Here is a 17,932-nt window from a genome sequence, read left to right as displayed (position 1 = left end):
TAATGCACATGTGTGTATCCTGAAGCAATGTATCTAGGATTGTTTTGTACTTGTAAAATTTTTATGTGCATGGTACCTTCTTGTATGTATTCTATTGTGCCCTGCTTCATCTGTGGGGAGACAGATAGCTGTACATTTATTCGTTTCCACTGCTGTAAAGAATTTCCTTGAACGAAGATACCACATGTTATTTATCTATTCTTCACTGGATGGGGTATTTAGGTTGCTACCAAATATTTGCTATTGCATAGAACGTAGCTATTCACATTCTTTTTCATAAGGTCTTGTGTACATAATTAACATTTCTCCATGTGAAAATTACTTAGGAGTACAATTAATGGGTCCTAGGGCATGTACATCTTCTACCTCAATATAAGCTGCAAAACTGCTCTCCAAAGTCGATACACCTACATACCCTCTTACGGGAACTATCTGTTTCACATCTTTACCAATGGTTAACACTGGTAGCCCACAAAGTTGGGGCTTTGTGCTGTTGTTGTCATTTGTCTCCATATATTGCTTGATCTGTTTTAATTTGGTCATTGATCCATTGATTATTTAGGAGCATGTTGTTAAGCCTCCATGTGCTTGTGAGCCTTTTTGTTTTTTTTGTACAATTTATTTCTAGTTTTATACCTTTGTGGTCTGAGAAGTTGGGTTGGTCGAATTTCAATCTTTCTGAATTTACTGAGGCTCTTCTTGTGGCCTAGTATGTGGTCTATTCTCGAAAATGTTCCATGTGCACTTGAGAAGAATGTGTATCCTGCTGCTTATGGGTGTAGAGTTCTGTAGATGTCTATTAGGTCCTTTTGTTCTAGTGTGTTGTTCAGTGCCTCTGTGTCCTTACTTATTTTCTGTCTGGTGGATCTGTCCTTCGGAGTGAGTGGTGTGTTGAAGTCTCCTAAAATGAATGTATCGCATTCTATTTCCTCTTTTAATTCTGTTCGTATTTGTTTCACATATGTTGATGCTCCTGTATTAGGTGCATATATATTTATAATGGTTATTTCGTCTTGTGGGACTGACCCCTTTATCATTATGTAATGCCCTTCTTTATCTCTTGTCATTTTCTTTGTTTTGAAGTCTATTTTGTCTGATACTAGTACTGCAACACCTTTTCTCCCTATTGTTTGCATGAAATATCTTTTTCCATCCCTTGACCTGTAGTCTGTGCATGTCTTTGGGTTTGAGGTGAGTCTCTTATAAGCAGCATATAGATGGGTCTTGCTTTTTTATCCATTCTGTTATTCTGTATCTTTTGAGGGCCATTTAGTCCATTTACATTTAGGGTGATTATTGAAAGATATGTACTTATTGCCATTGCAGGCTTTAAATTCGCGGTTACCAAAGGTTCAAGGGTAGCTTCTTTACTATCTGACTGTCCAACTTAACTTGCTTATTAAGCTATTATAAACACAGTCTGATGATTCTTTATTTCTCTCCCTTCCTATTCTTCCTCCTCCATTATTTATATGTTAGGTGTTTTATTCTGTACCCTATTGTGTTTCCTTTGACTGCTTTTCTGAATAGTTAATTTTATTTTTTGTCTTTAGTTGGTATTTGGTTGGTCTGCTTTCTTTGCTGTGATTTTATTTTCTCTGCTGACATCTATTTAGCCTTAGGAGTGCTCCCATATAGAGCAGTCCCTTTAAAATATCCTGTAGAGGTGGTTTGTGGGAGGCAAATTCCCTCAACTTTTGCTTGTCTGGGAATTGTTTAATCCCTCCTTCATATTTAAATGATAATTGTGCTGGATACAGTATTCTTGGTTCAAGGCCCTTCTGTTTCATTGCCTTAAATATATCATGCCATTCTCTTCTGGCCTGTAAGGTTTCTGTTGAAAAGTCTGATGATAGCCTGATGGGTTTTCCTTTATAGGTAACCTTTTTTCTCTCTCTGGCTGCCTTTAATACTCTGTCCTTGTCCTTGATCTTTTGCCATTTTAATTATTATATATCTTGGTGTTGTCCTCCTTGGGTCCCACTTAACTTCTTTTTGTACCTCAGTTTCTTCAATTGTAAAATGAAAATAATAAAAAATGTAGCTACTTCATAGGATTGTAATGATAATTAAATGTTAATACATGTATATGGAATATATCTATTTCCCATATGTCTGCTCACAGAGCCCACTAGCATTGAGCACATAATCCCATCATAATAAAGAACCAAGACTCCTTGAGGAAGTGGCTGATTCCAGGACTGGGGCAAGGAAAATACAAGATTATCCTGGGACATCTTTTTGTGCTATGTTAAAGTCACAGCATTGACTTTGAGCTCTTGTGACCAAATCTATAACAATTTGAACATCAAAAATAAATAAAATGAAAGCAAGGAATATAACCTATTGAGTAAAGAAGAGGGCCACAATGATATAGAGGAAAGAGTTCATTTTTAATGTAGAAATCCATGTAGAAGAAATGATAGAATTAGAAAAAAGTCATTTGTCAACCATCGTAATAATAATTATGGCTGCTAAAATTAGTGGGTAAAAGTTTGAGAAATAGCAGAGTATTTAAGTATTCCCAAAGTATCTCTCTACAAGATAACCTATTAAATATGAAGGGTAAGCTAATAACTTGACAGTGTAGAAATCTGCCCAATACCACCATAATCCAATGTCAAATATAATATCACTAATAATGGGGCAAACCAGTATCATATGCCTCCTGAAGTACTGACAAGAGTTCAGCATCGATTCTGTGGTATTCTTGCCAAATTGGATAGGTGAAAAGTAATAGGAGCTATCAGACAAATCCGGAGTGAGAGAGTCTACAACAAGCTACCCCATCCTCTTCAAAAATGTTGATGTTGTTTACTACAAAGAAAGACTGAGAAACTGCCACACGAAAGGATGCTAAAGAGGCATGACACTAGAATGCACACATAGTCTTGGATTTTCTGATTTAAAGAATATTTTTAGGACAAATGGTGAAATCTGAATGTCTGTAGATGAGGTAATAGTATGATATTAATGACAGTTTCTTTGATTTTTAGGAAAAACAAAACAGGTATTTAAAGGTAACATGGCATAATGTAACTTTTAAATGGTTCAGAAAAAAATGACATACTGTGGATATGCACGGTCAGGGGAGAGAGAAGCAAATGCATTAAAATGTTAACAATTGGTGAATCTAAGTTAAAGGTACCCAGGAGCTCTTTTCACAATTCTTGCAACCTTTGGTCTGAAATTTAGTCAAAGCATTTTATTTTGATATGTTTATTACCTTGATTGTGGTAGTGGTTTCACAGGTATATGTATATATGAAACTCATCAGCTTATATACATTAAATATGTACAGTTTTTTATATCAATTATATAAATAGGGAATATATGTTAATTTTAAATATATGTAAAAGACTTAGAATGGTGTCTGACACATAACAAGGAGTATGTGTGTTTGCGGGTACTATAAGGATATATTAGAAGCATAGGTATGTGAAGGTATAAGAAGGTGAGTGTAAAGAATGGGAGAGTAAGTGACATTTTCCTTAGAGATTACCACAAATCCCAGGAATCACAGGATTTGTGATAGTTTACTTCAGTGTCTAATGTAGCCTGAGTTTTTTTTTTTTTCCACTTGGAAAGAATCAGAAAGCGTATGATCTTGAAGTGGAAAGTAAAAAATAGCTTTTTATTTGAAAAGAATGGAAAAATTTTGTAGGCAGATCATAAGCACACCATCTGGTTAACTCAAGAGAAATCTAGAGCTTAGATTTCACATTTTTATCACACATGTATGGTTTAAGATAGACTTCCCTAAGCTGAAAATGTCAAATCATGTTTGTTCTGCTATTCATAAGTTAGTTGAGCATGCCACTCAGCTGCAGTGCTAATGATTCCATTTATTTCATCTAAGAATCGAAGTCCATTGTGGTTCATATTTCTCAAGTTCAAATGTTCAACAGTGTACAAGACAAATTCATCACAAAGGAAATAGACAAGTTGGCACAGTTGTATCTATAAAGTTAAATAAGTTTTCATTTTAAAAAAATATGATCATACTCATTATTCTCAAACAGGGGAAATTTTGCCTCCAGGGGATATGTTGCAAAGTCAGACACATTTTTGGTTGTCACTACTTGGGGCAAGGGTAGGGATAGAGAAGAGGGGAGGGCATATTCCTGGCATCTAGTGGTAGAAACCAGGAATGCTGCTACAGACAATGAATAGGACTGCCACCCTCAGTAAAAAAACTATCTGGTTCCAAATGTCAGTAGTGCTAAAATTAAGAAATCCTACACTAAACATTTTCTAGAATTTCAAGCAGTTAAAATGTGACTAGAGCTGGAATAATTCTTCTATTCCTATCCTGATATAAAATATTATCAGCTAGCTTCTGCCTGGGACATAACATGTACACAATATATATTTGTTTAATCAATCGAAGTGTGTGCGGCTCTTTCTTATGGTTTTCCCTCCATTTATATATGACTAAAACTAGACCAGAACTTCATTAGTATCTGCCTCATAATTATCCCACCCATCTCAAAATACATCAAGGGAGAGAGATTTATACAAGATTAGAGATAAACTAGGTTGCAGAAATGTGGAGAAAAGCCGATATCCATTAGAGATTCAATATGAAAGAGAACCAGTTTGTGTGGCTTCTAGTTTAACTGAAGGATTTTAAATGCAATAAAGACATGTATTAGGAAATCTTATTAAAAACAAAAAATTCAAGTGGTGTAAAAACATGGATAAGAATTCAGCCCTGCAAGGGTTCACCTACTGTGAAAACTTCTAAAGCTGTTCAGGCCACCATAACCTGTCCTGACAAACTGGGGGTAGAATGAGTCTGTCCCCATCCTCTTTTGCTTATTTTGTGCTCCAGGAAAATGATGTAGCAGAAAGTTACTTATCATTATTCCAATCCTCAGGGAGCCTGAGCCTGAAGATGCCCCGTTAAAATGGAGAAGTAAACTGAGTACTCCTGTACACCACCTGGCTTTATTTCTCTCTAGGAAAGGAATTGTCCCCAAAACTTTCCTGAATCTGTGGCAAAACCTCAGGTTATCTGGTTAGTTTGAAAATCATGTTTAATGTGTTATGTTAGACACATGTCTAGAAATCTCTGAGGTGAGAAAAAGTGAGACTTAGGGAATACAGTGGTCAAAGAAAAAAATGAAAGTATTAATATTCTCTAGAAACTATTATCAAATTTCATATTTGTACTTTTTTGCTTACGATGATTTTAAATTGTTCACTATATTCTAAAACATCCTAGACCTAATAGCAGTTCTACTTTAATAAGCTAAGGACAAAAATTATACACCTGTTTTAAATCCAACTTGAATCTTTTATTTCTATTAGCTGATTTAAGAAATTAGAAAAAAAGAAGAAGCCAGACTAGAGAACCTATGATGAAATGCCACAGTCCCCAGTGCCATTCGTTCCCCACTCATCCCGCTACTACTTCTCGGGCAACTCATTTTGTTTTTATTTTTCAGGTAGACATCTTTATAACTGAATAATGTTTCTTTGTTAATATTTCTTGATGTGTCAATTATAGACATTTACTCCTATGATTTAACTACTTAAGCTACTCTACCTTATCTCCATTTTTGGTAGTTAGATTATCTTTAGTTATTCTATTGGAAGTCTTTATAACTTAATATAAGATAAACCCCTGTTTCTTGTTTATTAGCCTTTTAAAATAGTAACTCTTACCTCTCCTGTTTGTAAGATGAAGCCATTATCACACCGTCCTTTCTTTCTCTCCTCTTCCACCCACTCTCTGTAAGCTTCACTTTTGCTTTCTGTTTTAATTTCACTCTGTTCTGTAGCTATAAATAAATATTCAGTGTCTTGGCTAAAATTGATTCTCAACTTTGAAGGCAGTAATCAACATTTGCTTTGTTATCACTATGTAAATATTACTCAATGTAGAGACAGGTGCTATGTCAGAATGACATTTTCTTTTTCATGGGTCCACTTTTTAACCACTCAGCCACCTAAGAGAGAATGGCCCTTTCCTTGAATTTCATCAGTTGTTCGAGATCAAGTCACATTTTAGTTTGTTTCATGTCTGGACTGTGGCTTTCTTGTGATTTTTTTCCCTACAAATTCCAATCGCCTTTCTTTTTCTGTACTGAAAAAGAGAAATATGTGCCTTTTATCCATCTATGGCATGAAATGCATTACATTCTCATTCTTGAATACATGCTTCTTGGAGCCCACTGACATACATCTAATGGAGACAGGTTGGTTTCAGTTCTGCCCCATCTTGACATTGTTCTTCATTGGACTCCTGGCTTTTGCTGTGTTCTTGTATCCAGTGTCTTCATCTTTCTTGATTTTTGCCCTTGTTTTGCTGGCATGCATCAGTACATTTTCACAAGGAATTCTTGTTTTCTAATTTAGAACATGTCCTTGATTCTCCTTTCTAAAAAAAAATTGAGTGATATGCTCCCATTTGGATTTCTTCTTCTTTAGATGTTCTCCCCTTGTGAACTTACCTTCCAACTTCCTTCTTAGATTCCTTGCAAGAGAAGCACCAGTATTCTTCCTTAAAAAGTAGGCGTATTGCCAGGATGGTGGCGTGAGTAGAGCAGTGGAAATCTCCTCCCAAAAACACATATCTATGAAAATATAACAAAGATAACTCTTCCTAAAATAGAGACCAGAGGACACAGGACAATATCCAGACCACATCCACACCTGCGAGAACCCAGCACCTCGCAAAGGGGGTAAGATACAAGCCCCGGTCCGGTGGGTCCCGAGCGCCCCTCCCCCCAGCTCCCAGTGGGAGGGAGAAGGAGCCCAGGATGCTGAACACCCAGCCCCAGCCATCCAGACCAGAGCACAGACACAGGGCATGCACAGGGCCCTGGATACTAGGGAAACAGGGCAGCAAGAACGGTGAGCGGGTACCAGAGGCCAGTGCCGGAGGACAAAAGAAAAGCGAGCGGCCATCTTTTTTTTTGTTGTTGTTGTTTTGTTTTGGCAAGCACTTTTTGGAAGTCTTAAAGGGATAGGGACCCCAATACTAGGGAAACAGGGCAGCAAGTCTGGTGAGTGGGTGCCCAAGGCTGGTGCCAGAGAAGAAAGAAAAACGAGCAGCCTTTTTTTTTTTGTGGTCATTGTTTTGTTTCAGCGGGTGCTTTTTGGAAGTTTTAAAGTGGCAGGGCAGGACACTTAGTCCAGAGGTAGGGAATCCCGAGATCTCTGGGCACTCTAATCCCCTGGGCTGCAGGGAGCACGGAGGCCCCTTACAGAGATAAATAGCCTCCCTGGCCGCTCCCCCTCCAACTCAACTCCACCACTTTGGATCAGCAGCCCAAGCCAGGCCATGCCCACAGCAACAGCGGAGATAAACTCCATAGCAGCCAGGCAGGAAGCAGAAGCCCTATCTGCGCAGCTACCGAGCACAAGCCACTAGAGGTCGCCATTCTCCCAGGAGAGGAAGACCACAAACCAACAAGAAGGGAAGTTCTTCCAGCCGTCACTAGTCCCAGCTCTGCAAACTACTCCTATCACCATGAAAAGACAAAATTACAGGCAAACCAAGATCACGGAAACGCCAGAGAAGGAGACAGACCTAATCAGTCTTCCTGACAAAGAATTCAAAATAAAAATCATAAACATGCTGACAGAGATGCAGAGAAATACGCAAGAGAAATGGGATGAAGTCCTGAGGGAGATCACAGATGCCAGAAAGGAGATCACAGAAATGAAACAAACTCTGGAAGGATTTATAAGCAGAATGGATAAGATGCAAGAGGCCATTGATGAAATTGAAACCAGAGAACAGGAACGCATAGAAGCTGACATAGAGAGAGATAAAAGGATCTCCAGGAACGAAACAATATTAAGAGAACTGTGTGACCAATCCAAAAGGAACAATATCCGTATTATAGGGGTACCAGAAGAAGAAGAGGGAGGAAAAGGGACGAAAAGTATCTTGGAAGAAATAATTGCTGAAAACTTCCCCAAACTGGGGGAGGAAATAATCGAACAGATCACGGAAATACACAGAACCCCCAACAGAAAGGATCCAAGGAGGACAACACCAAGACACATAATAATTAAAATGGCAAGGATCAAGGACAAGGAAAGAGTTTTAAAGGCAGCTAGAGAGAAAAAGGTCACCTATAAAGGAAAACCCATCAGGCTAACATCAGACTTCTCGACAGAAACCCTACAGGCCAGAAGAGAATGGCATGATATATTTGATGCAATGAAACAGAAGGGCCTGGAACCAAGGATACTGTACCCAGCACGACTATCATTTAAATATAATGGTGGGATTAAACAATTCCCAGACAAGCAAAAGCTGCGGCAATTTGCTTCCCACAAACCACCTCTATAGGGCATCTTACAGGGACTGCTCTAGGTGGGAGCACTCCTAGAAAGAGCACAGAACAAAACACACAACATATGAAGAATGGAGGAGGAGGAATAAGAAGGGAAAGAAGAAAAGAATCTCCAGACAGTGTATATAACAGCTCAATAAGCGAGCTAAGTTAGGCAGTAAGATACTAAAGAGGCTAACCTTGAACCTTTGGTAACCATGAATTTAAAGCCTGCAATGGCAATAAGTACATATTTTTCAATAGTCACCCTAAATGTAAATGGACTGAATGCACCAATCAAAAGACACAGAGTAATAGAATGGATAAAAAAGCAAGACCCATCGATATGCTGCTTACAAGAAACTCACCTCAAACCCAAAGACATGTACAGACTAAAAGTCGAGGGATGGAAACACATATTTCAGGCAAACAACAGCAAGAAGAAAGCACGGGTTGTGGTACTAATATCAGACAAAATAGACTTCAAAACAAAGAAAGTAACAAGAGATAAAGAAGGACACTACATAATCATAAAGGGCTCAGTCCGACAAGAGGATATAACCATTCTAAATATGTATACACCCAACACAGGAGCACCAGCATATGTGAAACAAATACTAACAAAACTAAAGGGGGAAATAGACTGCAATGCATTCATTTTAGACTTCAACACACCCCTCACCCCAAAAGATAGATCCACCGGGCAGAAAATAAGTAAGGACATGGAAGCACTGAACAACACAGTAGAGCAGATGGACCTAATAGATATCTATAGAACTCTACATCCAAAAGCAAAAGGATATACATTCTTCTCAAGTGCACATGGAACATTCTCCAGAATAGACCACATATTAGCCCACAAAAAGAGCCTCAGCAAAATTCAAAATATTGAAATTCTACCAACCAATTTTTCAGACCACAAAGGTATAAAAGTAGAAATAAATTCTACAAAGAAAACAAAAAGGTTCACAAACACATGGAGGCTTAACAACATGCTCCTAAATAATCAGTGGATCAACGAACAAATTAAAATAGAGATCAAGGAATATATAGAAACAAATGACAACAACAACACAAAGCCCCAACTTCTGTGGGACGCAGCGAAAGCAGTCCTAAGAAGAAAGTATATAGCGATCCAGGCACACTTGAAGAAGGAAGAACAATCCCAAATGAATAGTCTAACATCACAATTATCGAAATTGGAGAAAGAAGAACAAATGAGGCCTCAGCAGAAGGAGGGACATAATAAAGATCAGAGAAGAAATAAACAAAATTGAGGAGAATAAAGCAATAAAAAATCAACAAAACCAAGAGCTGGTTCTTTGAGAAAATAAACAAAATAGATAAGCCTCTAGCCAAACTTATTAAGAGAAAAAGAGAATCAACACAAATCAACAGAATCAGAAATGAGAACGGAAAAATTAGAACAGACTCCACAGAAATACAAAGAATTATTAAAGACTACTATGAAAACCTATATGCCAACAAGCTGGAAAACATTAAAAGAAATGGACAACTTCCTAGAAAAATACAACCTCCCAAGACTGACAAGGAAGAAACACAAAAGTTAAACAAACCAATTACGAGCAAAGAAATTGAAACGGTAATCAAAAAACTACCCAAGAACAAAGCACCCGGGCTGGATGGATTTACCTCAGAATTTTATCAGACACATAGAGAAGACATAATACCCATTCTCCTTAAAGTTTTCCAAAAAATAGAAGAAGAGGGAATACTCCCAAACTCATTCTATGAAGCCAACATCACCCTAATACCAAAACCAGGCAAAGACCCCACCAAAAAATAAAATTACAGACCAATATCCCTGATGAACGTAGATGCAAAAATATTCAATAAAATATTAGCAAACCAAATTCAAAAACATATCAAAAGGATCATACACCACGACCAAGTGGGATTCATCCCAGGGATGCAAGGATGGTACAACATTCAAAAATCCATCAACATCATCCACCACATCAACAAAAAGAAAGGCAAAAACCACATGATCATCTCCATAGATGCTGAAAAAGCATTTGACAAAATTCAACATCCATTCATGATAAAAACTCTCAGCAAAATGGGAATAGAGGGCAAGTACCTCAACATAATAAAGGCCATATATGATAAACCCACAGCCAACATTATACTGAACAGCAAGAAGCTGAAAGCTTTTCCTCTGAGATCGGGAACTAGAGAGGGATGCTCACTCTCCCCACTGCTATTTAACATAGTACTGGAGGTCCTAGCCATGGCAATCAGACAAAACAAAGAAATACAAGGAATCCAGATTGGTAAAGAAGAAGTTAAACTGTCACTATTTGCCGTTTTTTTATACATAAAAAATCCTAAAGACTCCACCCCAAAACTACTAGAACTGATATAAGAATACAGCAAAGTTGCAGGGTACAAAATTAACACCCAGAAATCTGTAGCTCTCCTATACACTAACAATGAACCAATAGAAAGAGAAATCAGGGAAACAATTCCATTCACAATTGCATCACAAATAATAAAATACCTAGGAGTAAATCTAACTAAAGAAGTGAATGACCTGATCAAAACCAAAAGCTTCTGTGATGACTGCCCTTGTAATGTTCACCATGTAACTTACTCACTATGTAAGAATTTGTTCTCCATGTAAGAACTCATTCGTTATGCTTCAGAAGATTGGAGCCTGACGACAATTAGGCTTGGGGTGGATTAATGATTGTGCATTGAGCATTGACCCCCCTATACAGAATTTTATTGTGGTTAACAACCATTTGATCAATAAATATGAGAGATGCCCTCACAAAAAAAAAAAAAGTACACACTTCCGATTGTAAAGTAAATAAGTAACCGGGATGTAATGTATAGGATAAGGAATATAGTCAAAATATTGTAACAACTTGGTATGGTGATAGCTGGTACCTAGAATTATCATGTATATAAATGTTGAATCACTGTGTTGTACACCTGAAACTAATGTAATACTGTGTGTCAACTACCTTTCAATAAAAAATACTTATCTAAAGAAAAAAAAGAAAAAAAAGAAGTGAATGACCTATACTCCGAAAACTATAAGTCACTCTTAAGAGAAATTAAAGGGGACACTAACAAATGGAAACTCATCCCATGCTCGTGGATAGGAAGAATCAATATTGTCAAAATGGCCATCCTGCCCAAAGCAATATACAGATTTGATGCAATCCCTATCAAATTACCAGCAACATTCTTCAATGAACTGGAACAAATAATTCAAAAATTCATATGGAAACACCAAAGACCCCGAATAGCCAAAGCAATCCTGAGAAAGAAGAATAAAGTAGGGGGGATCTCACTCCCCAATTTCAAGCTCTACTATAAAGCCATAGTAATCAAGACAATTTGGTACTGGCACAAGAACAGAGCCACAGACCAGTGGAACAGACTAGAGACTCCAGACATTAACCCAAACATATATGGTCAATTAATATTTGATAAAGGAGCCATGGACATACAATGGTGAAATGACAGTCTCTTCAACAGATGGTGCTGGCAAAACTGGACAGCTACATGTAGGAGAATGAAACTGAACCATTGTCTAACCCCATATACAAAAGTAAATTCAAAATGGATCAAAGACCTAAATGTAAGTCATGAAACCATTAAACTCGTGGAAAAAAACATAGGCAAAAACCTCGTAGACACAAACATGAGTGACCTCTTCTTGAACATATCTCCCCAGGGAAGGAAAACAACAGCAAAAATGAACAAGTGGGACTATATTAAGCTGAAAAGCTTCTGTACAGCAAAAGACACCATCAATAGAACAAAAAGGAACCCTACAGTATGGGAGAATATATTTGTAAATGACAGATCTGATAAAGGCTTGATGTCCAAAATATATAAAGAGCTCACATGCCTCAACAAACAAAAAACAAATAATCCAATTAAAAAATGGGCAGAGGAACTGAACAGACAGTTCTCCAAAAAAGAAATACAGATGGCCAACAGACACATGAAAAGATGCTCCACATCACTAATTATCAGAGAAATGCAAATTAAAACTACAATGAGGTATCACCTCACACCACTAAGGATGGCTGCCATCCAAAAGACAAACAACAACAAATGTTGGCGAGGCTGTGGAGAAAGGGGAACCCTCCTACACTGCTGGTGGGAATGTAAATTAGTTCAACCATTGTGGAAAGCAGTATGGAGGTTCATCAAAATGCTCAAAACAGACTTACCATTTGACCCAGGAATTCCACTCCTAGGAATTTACCCTAGGAATACAGCAATCAAGTTTGAGAAAGACAGATGGCAGCCCTATCTTTATCGCAGCACTATTTACAATAGCTAAGAATTGGAAGCACCCTAAATGTCTATCGGTAGATGAATGGATAAAGAAGATGTGGTACATATACACAATGGAATACTACTCAGCCATAAGAAGAGGGCAAATCCTACCATTTGCAGCAACATGGGTGGACCTGGAGGGTATTATGCTCAGTGAAATAAGCTAAGCGGAGAAAGAGAAATACCAAATGATTTCACTCATCTGTGGAGTATAAGAACAAAGGAAAAACTGAAGGAACAAAATGGCAGCGGAATCACAGAACCCAAGAATGGACTAACAGGTACCAAAGGAAAAGGGACTGGGGAGGATGGGTGGGTAGGGAGGGATAAGGGGGTGCAGAAGAAGAGGGGTATTAAGATTAGCATGCATGGGGGGTGGGAGAAAGGGGAGGACTGTATAAGACAGAGAAGAGAAGTAGTGATTCTACAACATTTTGCTATGCTGATGGACGATGACTATAAAGGGGTTTATAGGGGAGACCTGGTATAGGGCAGAGCCTAGTAAACATAATATTCTTCATGTAAGTGTAGATTAAAGATAACCAAGAAAAAAAAAAAAAGAAAGAAAGAGATGGGGGATTACTCCCTGATAGGATAAAACTAACTGTAAATCAACGATTAATGCATGCTTTAAATATTCTTAATTTTGATCACTTAAAGGGTGTCAGATGATCGGCTATGGATGTACACTTTTCTGATAACATTCCTTTCTCTACACAATGGTATAAAGGGCATATCAAAGTGTGGGCAAAGGGTCTGTTTGTCTTTATACAGAGGATCAAAGCCTAATTTGGCTACCCAGAAAATGAGCTAAGATACGATATGAAGAACTTCCAACTTCAGCACTCTCTGGAAGAGACATACCAGCAGATGATCATCAAAAAACCTCAACAAAGATCCAGGCGATGCTGCAGTTGTAGCTGCATTCATCCCACCGGTTCCTGGACTTGCCATTGGAATGAAGAAGGAGATATGTAAGCTGGCCTGTGCATACAGTAAAACAATAAATTTGACTGGATCTATACTGTTGGAACTCAACCAAGAATTAGGAGAAGTGCAAGTTGTAGCGTTCCAAAATCTTACAACTACAGACTATCTACTGTTAAAAGAACATATGGGATGTGAACAGTTCCCAGGAATGGGTTGTTTTAATTTGTCTGATTTCTCTTAGACTGTTCAAGTACAGTTGGACAATATCCATTATATCATAGACAAATTTTCACAAATGCCTAGGGTGCCTAACTGGTTTTCTTGGCTTCACTGGAGATAGCTGGTAATTATAGATCTGCTTTGGTTTGGTTATGTAACTGTATTCCTATTATGTTAATGTGTGTGCTCAATCTAATTAGGAGTTTAAAACTTATACATGCTTAAGTTACTCTACAAGAAGATATGTCAAAGAAGTAATCAATCTTCCCATGTTTTCTTCCATCTGCTACCTCTATAGCTTTTCTTCTTCCTTCCTAATTACAACCCTTCAATAGAATTTGTGCCTCATATCAAATTCACTGAGTATCATAACTCCTCCAAGTGGTAAAGATACCTGAAGACAAGTGCTGGGCATAGAAGCCACAGGGCATAAATCTGCAAAGAAGTAAAAAGCTAAGCTTTTCAAACAATATGGCTTCTCTCTCACTTACCAACTTTACATTTCCCTGTATGGCCCCAGAAGATGACTGGTTAGCCAGAGACGGGTAAGATTCCTCAAGGGAGGAACAACCTAAGACAGGCACAGTCGCAGGGGGGCCGTCAGGTGCGAAATTTGGGATCTACAGAGGTGAGGCTTAGAACCTCACCCCCCCTGTTTTGAGAGAAATCTTCTGCATCTGTGCATGTATTATTGCCCTTGTCTAGCTTGGATTAACGCAGAATCTACAGGCACACACCTGATCATCTACATTTGCTCTCTTACAACATTAAACTATGTTTTGTCCCTTTATCTTACATCTACCTACCACTTCAGCATTTTATTAAAAAAATAAAAAATAATAATAATAAAGGGAAAATGTGGGATTCACATATAAATCAAGTATAAAAATCAAACGAATATTCATATTTGACCTCATTGTTTATAGTTCATAATGCGTGATCAAAACCGAAAGTTTCTGTGATGACTGCCCTTGTACTGTTCACCATGTAAGAGCTTATTCACTATGTAAGAATTTGTTCATCATGTAAGAACTTGTTCGTTATGCTTCAGCAGATTGTAGACTGATGAGAATTAGGCTGGGGGTGGATTAATGATTGTGCATTGAGCATTGACTCCCCTATACAGAATTTTATTGTTGTTAACAACCATTTGATCAATAAATATGAGAGATGCCCTCTCAACAAAAAAAAAGTAGGCGTATTATGAGTTCTGTAACTTGGAACAAGTATTGGTTCTCTATATGGTGACTGATAACCCAAATAATAAGGATCAACCTAATATGCATTTTGCAGTATAAAAATTGCCAACTTTCATAGAGATTGGGTGTGAGTTTGACTGATTTTGTCAAATTGTCTTGACTTTAACAGCATTTTCCATTAATGTAGATGAACTCAATAGCATGCACACAGTCATTGCAACTATATACAGAAAAGATCTAAATTATAACCAAAAATTTTATTTTTTTAAATAGTGGACATGAGATAAACTTTTATTTAGCCTAAAGAATTTAAGCATATTTTAGTGTTTAAAATGGTTTTAAAATTCTGTTTCATTGAATGTTAATTATGTGTTATAATACAGTTTAGAATAGGATTGATTTGGGGGCCTGGGACTAAAAGATAAAGATTTAGGGCTTTAAAAGGGATCTGTAATCCAAGAGTCTTTTCTATCATAAGACATAAGGTAGTGTGGTTGAACAAGTCTAAGAGATCTGTTAGAAGGATATCATAGGTAACATAAAAATCCTGGATGTCAGTGGAGACTTGAATCTAAAACCAAGGGTTCAATAAAATAGTCCCCACAGCTTAACAGTGAATATCATGAAATAAATAAAAGGCAAGTTTCCCAGCTGGGGAGTAATTAAAAGGGTGGTAATTAGAATAACTTGGATTAGAATGTGAAGGTCCAGGCAAAACATTTCACTGTTATTATTATCTGAAATCTTACTGATTGTACCAGCCAGGAATTGGTGCCGGAAACAAAAAAACATTGGAGATATTTTAAACATGAAGGGGTTTATTATACAGATTTTGTGCTTGGAAAATCTTTGAAAGGCCTGAAGGTGTAGATTCTACACTGGGACTTCAGGAATGACTCTCAAAACAATACAGAACTGACTCACCAGGGGACTGCCTTCTGAGGTCAGTTCTGCTTACTTGAATGGTTGAGTTCAAGACCACAGTACCATGAATGCATTCCAGGGTTCAGAAATCAAACATGGCTGCTATTGCCACAGTGAGTGCACCCCAATCTCCAGGAAACTGTAGAAGGAACACTGAAGGTACTGCAGTACAAAATAAAACCTCACATTTCCGCAGCAGGAAAATAAGCAAGAGGAACAGGAAAGTAACTTCCACCTCACTCCTGCCTTCCAAATTTCTCTTGAATGTGTGTAAGTGGTGGAAGCTAATTCACATCCAGAGCTGTACCTGCAAAGGAGCGAGACCATAGGCTTTAGTGTTCTAGCCTTTCCAGCTCAGGAATAAGGGTAAAATCCAGGTTGGGTGAGCCAATTCACATTATCCACTAATATGACATCAAGTTTAAAGTGCAAAGAAATACCCTGAGTGGGAAAAGGAAAGGCCACTCATGGTGCCAGCTAGAGGCCAGATGCTGTGCAGGTGTGTTGAATTCAAGATCAAGCATTTTTCTATGGTGTTTACAATCACTGTGGCCTTGACTTGCTTTTAACAGTTTGTACCTTATTGACCAATCTTTTCTTTTGCAGAAAACTTGTTTGACAGTTTTATTTTGTGATAGGTAATTCATTCATATGATTCAAAATTTGAAAATTTCACAAGGCTTTACAGTAACTAATTCAGCTACTCAGTTACTCTCCTTTGAAGGAAACAATCATATCTTTTATTTGTATCACTCCAGAGATTTTCTATGTACATGCAAGTATATATGTGCATCATATTCTCCCTTCCCTTTTTATACAGTGATAGTCTTCATGCACATTGCTCTGCACTGTTTTTATTTTTCACTTCCCAATAGATATTGGAGATTATGCCATATCACAGCAAAAGGGCCTCTCCATTCTTATTTATAGATGCCTACTATTCCATTGTATGATTATATACTATAATTTATTTAAACAGTCCCCTGTTGGTGGATGTTTAGATTGCCTCTTTTGCTATTAACAAATAATGCTTCAGAAAGTAATCTTGTACACATGTCATTTCACAAGTCTGCAGGCATATCAATGGAATATTCCTAGATGTGATATTTCTGGCATTTCCATATTTTAGAAAAGGACATAGACTAGAAATGATGAGGAAGACCCAGAGGCATTAAGGTAACTCTGCAGAGGTAGGTCATCCTAATGTGCTTAGATTTGGGTCACTCTATGGTGGGTCCTTTGAGACCTTCATTAGGACCTTGTGGAAACTAGGTTTCCACTTGCCTGCTTGCCCCTTAAGTTTCCGATTTACTGTTATGAGCTTGTCCTTTAAAATTAAAATTAATAAAATTAATTAAGTAAAATTCCCCTGCATTGGACAGTGTAGCATTGTCTATCAAAATAAATAATACACGTACACTTCACCCAGAAATTCCACTAAAATTACCTTATCTAGCAAGAGAATCTGGTTAAAAAACATATGGTCCGTAGAGTCAATGGCCATTGTTAGGTATAAAAGAGTGATATATAAACCAATACAGAAAGATCTTCTAAAAACATCATTAAACAAAAAAAACAAGGTGCAGGTCACTATGTATAGTATACTTCTAATTATGTAATAATAAATAGAAGGACAATATATCAATATATACTCATATTTGATTGTAAATGAATATTTAAAATTTCTAGGATGATACTTATGAAACTAACAATTGTGGTTAACTGTTAGTAGGAGTGCAGAAAAGCCAGGCAAATGGAAGACAGAAGGCAAGGGCAAGAAGAGAGGGAGAAGGAGAATGCTTTTTTAAACATTAAGTGTAAAATAAAATAAACTTTAAGTAAAATAGTCCCCAAACACAGTATACTTGTAACCCACTATTCTGCCAAAACCTCTGGAAATTCCCATGGTATCCAAATATTTCCTAGTTGCCTCTGTATTTGAGTTCTTGCTTCTGCTAAGTTCTCTTTTTTCTCTTTCTCTTCTATTCTACCTTCCATGTGATGGTGTCCCTTTGCCATCCTGTGTCACAGCTATGTACCATC

This window comes from Manis javanica, chromosome 1 (assembly GCF_040802235.1).
Source record: "Manis javanica isolate MJ-LG chromosome 1, MJ_LKY, whole genome shotgun sequence".
NCBI classification, from domain to species: domain Eukaryota; kingdom Metazoa; phylum Chordata; class Mammalia; order Pholidota; family Manidae; genus Manis; species Manis javanica.
The sequence above is the reverse complement of the archived record's forward strand: the minus strand, read 5'-3'. Positions refer to the sequence as shown.